This window comes from Lactuca sativa, chromosome 7 (assembly GCF_002870075.4).
Source record: "Lactuca sativa cultivar Salinas chromosome 7, Lsat_Salinas_v11, whole genome shotgun sequence".
Classification (NCBI taxonomy): domain Eukaryota; kingdom Viridiplantae; phylum Streptophyta; class Magnoliopsida; order Asterales; family Asteraceae; genus Lactuca; species Lactuca sativa.
Window position 1 is genome coordinate 70,294,002 of NC_056629.2, and position 5,777 is coordinate 70,299,778.

At 34.4% G+C, this 5,777-nt stretch overlaps 1 pseudogene; it reads right to left on the reverse strand.

Moving 5' to 3' along the window:
• Positions 1 to 1,024: 1,024 nt before the first annotated feature.
• On the reverse strand, positions 1,025 to 2,146 carry LOC111881654 (AAA-ATPase ASD, mitochondrial-like; annotated as a pseudogene).
• Positions 2,147 to 5,777: the final 3,631 nt, after the last annotated feature.

The window sequence follows — 5,777 nt, forward strand, 5'->3', positions numbered from 1 at the left end:
TCTTCCCACCCCTTCAAATCTAAACCTAAAAAAAATCAACCCCAAAAAACTATCGGTGCCTTTTTTTTCCAAAAATTAAACGTGTTTAATATTACATTTTGTAATGGTCCTCCATGAAGTATATTTAATATTACATTTATGGTCCTTTACTTATATATTAAATTCTATTTTCACCCCTTTAACATTTTTATATTAAATTTATATCCCTTTAACTCTTTTCTCCCATTTAATTTACATAAGTTAATTAATTTTAATGTTGTTTTTTAAATAAGTGTCTAGAATTTCATTTTTTATTTTCTTTTTAAATAAGTGTCTATTATTTTGTTTTAATTATGAAATAAAAAATAAAATGAAAAAACAGATTGTAACAAAACATATAAAATATTATATTTTATTATTTCAGTGTTTTAAAACTAAAATTATTAAAATTTCTGTGTTTAAAAACAATTTTCGGTTTATAAAATTAGTTTATTTTAATTTTTTAATGTCTGCAACAGTCTGCAGATGTTAACAAAAACAAACACGCTTCTTATTACAGTCTGCAGCCGTTTGGTCCGCAGACTTTTTGAATTTTTGTTTCGAAAAAACAAAAAGCACCTTAACCTTTTAAGTCTTTAGAGGCTTTATTTACCTGTGTAGTTATTCTCTAATTGAGGGTTTCAAGAAAAGCACTGATTCCACATTGATTGATGCTGAAGAATACAAAAATAAAAACAAACAGAGGCCACCGGGGATGCGGATAATCAAAGTTATATTTACTCTAATTGGACGACATAAAAGCCTTGGCGTTGTGATTGATCTTAGTGATTGATTCATACCTAGATTTTGTGATCTTCTTAATCAGTGTGATGGTGAACCATTAATTTCCAAGTAAGCGATTTGATTAAAATTGTTCATATAAAAACATACTGGAGTTACAACCAAGCAAATACAACATAACAGTACACACATGATTTTATTAAACTATAATAGATCTTCGTACGTTCTTTAAGCCAAATTCATACCTATGTACGTATCACAGCGTTTTCTTATGGATCAGTAACTTGTAACTTATCAGCTACTTGATGGGCCTGCCTCATCTTTCATCCTTGCGTCCTTCACAGCTTTGAGCCGTGCTTCTTCTTTTGCCTTCTTCAAAGAATTGATCAAGTTCTTTAAGCAACTCTCAACGTCTTGTTTAGCTGACTTTCGTATCAAATCTTCAGCAACATCGGCTGGGGTTATGTTCGTCTCTTTCAGCAATCCACTAATGATTCCAAACAACTCATGTGATTCGAGATCCATATAGCTCTTTGCAAGCACCTTAAATGCTTCAAAACAACAATAGGACAACTCGATATGCATATCCATCCTTCCCCTCCGTGTGAGAGCAACGTCAAGCTTGTCTAAAAAGTTTGTTGTGAAGACGATCAACCTCTCACTACCACAAGCTGACCATAGCCCATCAACGAAGTTCAGAAGCCCAGACAAAGTGACTTCACTTCCCTTATTCTTCTCTTTCTCCTCCTGTGCCTTTTTGAGAATTGGATCCATCGTCTTGTCATCGTTTTGTTATTGGTATAGAGCTTGCGTTGCCTTGTTCTTACAGCAATAGCCTTTCCTTCATGAAGCACGTGTTGCAGATAAGCGTTTTTGATGGTATCACGATGCTCTCTTCTACATGTGAGCTTGTAGTATCGCTTCTCCTCATCAACACGATTAGAATACAAAGGCTGATGTTGGCGGATGTTTTTCTTCGAAGTCCACCAGATTTTGATGTCTTGGAAATCATCTATTACGACGACGTTTTCGTCCATGCTCAGGACAACGGATTCATTGTCCTTAAACACTTTTGCTCTGAGCCGGTTTGCTCTATCGGAGGAGTTGGTGCTGAGGAACCTCTCGATGGCTGCATATGCTTTGCTTCGCTCAATCTCATCTCCTTCGTATTCATGAAAAGTGATCTCAATATAAGGATACACGTAATCACGAACTTTGTAAACATATTGTTCAACATGATCACGAAACTGCGCAGGTAACCATCCACTGAATATTGTCCAGAGGAACATAAGTCCAGCTGCTACAGACCCTAAGTTAGTCATGGCATCCCCAATCATCTTCTTATTATTATTGCTCACAGGTGACACAAAGCTTTTGGTAAATAGGCGTTGTGATGCAGGAGGGGAGGCATTATAGCAAGAAATAAAGTACTGTTTAAGTCTTTTCTCTAATTTCTTTTGTAATTAATTTTCTGAGATCTGGTTAGAAGCCATTCAAGACATATAAAAAGCTGGAAGAGCCAAAAGAGGTAGGCTCGAGTCAACGAATTAGCGTGAAAAGTTAACCCAGCAGGAAGCTTTCCGAGAACAGGTCGTGAGCCTTGACATGATGATGATGGCTTCACAAGAAAATAATATTAACTAGTGGGTTTAAAAACGATTTTCCTTAAAAGACTTTGACTAAGTAAAATGACCATGTATGATTCTTGGATATAAGGTATTTAGCTCAATTTTGTTATTTGTCGAAACGACCACTCTTTCCGAAATAGGACCATTTTTGATTTCAAACAAATATATATATATATAAAGTTTGTTTTCTTTTCATTTACATCATACACTTTAAATTTTAAATTCCAAACAAATATAAAGTTGATTTGTTTTCTAAATTTTATTACTATAATAACAAATAAATTCAAAAAAACCACTCCACTATGATGAACATGAAGAACATGCCTCTCTTTTTTTCGTTGTGATTGAAAACATGAAAAAATCAAAAAGATAGTTATCAGGAAGAAGATTAAGATGGAATATCAAGAAGAAATTAAATTGCAAACAGGTTGCATCAAATAACAAAATTGTAGTCCTGAAACAAAAAATATATTTTAAGAATAGTGTACAAAAAATATAGTTTAAGTATGTGTTCAACAAAACTAATTGATAGTGAGTAGTGATTAGTAGATAACTGGTAGATGATATCGTTTTATTAAAGGTTAAGTGAGATAACTTTTAGATTTTGAGAGTTTTGTTTACACTAAACACTAAAAATCTGTAGTGTCAAACGAGATTTTTTGTTCAAAACGGAGTGTTTTATCAACGCTGGAAACTCTCAAACGTTCAGTATCAAACACCGCCTGAGAATAGAATAAAATAGAAAATATATGTTAGCTGATTTAGAAAAATGATTTCATCTAAAATTTCAAATTTTGTTCAGAATTTCATCCTATTCATATGCGTTCACATAATGTTTTACTATGTTTTAATTGAGTTCTTATCAATTAAAACGTTCAGTATCAAACACCGCCTGAGAATAGAATAACATTATGTACCATCAATCACCATTCTTAATACATTGTACTTTGAAAATACAATCCTATGTTGTTAGGAAAAAACATATAAAATTCACAAACCTTACCATCAATCACCATTCTTAACACATTGTATTTTGAAAATACAATCCTATGTTGTTAGGTGCTTGTTTTTTGTTATTTTGCTCAAATCAAACAAGTAAAACAAAATAAAAATAATATTTTGGTCAGGTGAAACAGAATAAAATAATATTTTAATTATATAAATAATGTCATTCTAGGTAAAAGCCCTTTAAAATCCAGATTTCATTAGAGTGATAACATTTAGACATGATGATTTTAACATTTTCCTTTTTTGTTTTGGAAATTTTGGTTAGGTTCATTCCTTAAAAGCACTTTCTAGATAAATGGATTACAGAATTGAGAAAATAGAAGTCAAATTTAAAAAGTCAGTAACAATTCATATGAATGGATTAGATAATATAAATTCATACAATATTACTTTATCTACTCGACAATTCTGTTTCCAGGAACACCGAGACAAAGGGAGTGATGGTGAAAACACACCATGACCACAACCTGACTTGATAGTATACATGCATGAGTTGTTGGACAAAGAGAGTAACATCTTTTCCTGGAACTAACTGGTAGTGACTTAATGATGCTCCCAATAACTTAACCTTCTACAACAGGTACGACATGAGTGTCACCATCTCCAACATCTACTACAACACCTGCCATCTCACACTATGCAAATCCAATACGATTAACGTAAGAAGAAATTGGGAAAATACTAATATCATAAGTTCCTCGGTACATAATGTTTTTTTGGGAATTTCATCGAACAGATGTTGTGCATAGCTGAAAACCACACCAACCAACCTTAGATGTTGTGTACCCAATAGCAAGAGCAAGTACTGATTGAACTCTAATATAAATTAATGGTCTCCTGGATCAATGCAAGTAGGTAAATATGCAACCACTATGTGTTCACTCAAAAACAGACTCTTTAGATACTGGAAGATTAAACAGATATTGACAAAGAAACACAAAACATATCAATAGAAGATGATGCATCAAATGATCAAAATTGAAATTGTAATGGACACTTACGATCTTGATAAAAAAAATTACGTTGATTAGATAGTAGGACAATAGTTGGATGATGATTTATAATCTTTAAATAAGTAGAGGAATATGAATTATATGCCCCATTTAAATGATTTGATAAGGATTATTGATTTTGAAGGATGCGGTTTTAAAGGCTATATTTTGTTTCTACAATTGCAAATTGCTAATCGTATCTTTTTTTTTCAATTCCATTGGCACATATGCCACTCTTCATCATCTTCTTCTCGATCTTTGTCACACCCCCGAACCAGACGGCGGAAACGTCCGGGGGCTGTCGTGACTCAATTGAATACCATAACATTGAATATATATGAAACAAAACAACATTCGTTACCATTCATCAACATAGTACAACCAGTAGTGTTTACATGTCATACATTGTTTAAGACATTACATTTCCAAAAATTAATGTTGTTTGGTTCATTCAAAAATAAACTGCAACCGTCACTGAGTATGATTTCCCTTGATTCACTGGTTCCCTGAGAATACAAGTATTTTGAAAAACGTCAACATATGAAATGTTGGTGAGTTCATAAGTAGTGTTGGAAATCGAATGTTTGTATTGCTTGAAAAACCACCAGAAAATCCGATATTTTCTGAAAAGAAAAGCTTTGGAAAACGTTTGTGAAGATCCATAGGTATGCTTGTTTGTTTCTATACTTGTAAAAAAAATGTTCATTGAAGATGTATGCATTTCAAATCTGTATGTATTGAAAACCCTAGGAAAACCCGATGTTCTCCTAGTTCCTTGAATTACATGAAGTTACATTGAAACCATTGCATAGCGTATAGTGTCAGTCACAGGCGACGTTGGAAGGTTCTCGAGCAGGATTATTTACTACAAACCCGCGTTACACAAACGCCCAGTTTATAGTTATACTAACGAACCCGAAGGCGTCGTCAGTACTAATCGCGTTATCCAATCGCCCTGACTAGGTGTAGTCCCACATCCGAAGAGAAAGAGGTCACGAAGACCCCGGTGACTCCATTAACCGGTCGGGGATATAGTGTACGAGGGGTCCCAGACCCGCCTCGCAAAAATGCAGACTCCACTGGCGACACTAAAGGACCCTTGGGGACCAGTAGTCTACAGCCATTGAAAGTCCGGTTACGTCGTGTCGGATTGGTAAAACCCAACACTTCGTAAGATAGAGGTCTTCGGGCCTTAAGATCAGGTCATTGGGCTAGCTAGGCTCAACGAACAAGATTTTACACTTTTGGGGCCCGAAGATGGTGCGTAGACGTCTGTGCACACTCGTATGTATAGTGAATACCAAATCGTTAGCTGTATGAATTGTAGTGTCGTAGTGTCATAGCGTCGTAGTGTTAGTAGTTTTCGGATTTTATTGGTTCGAGACCGAAC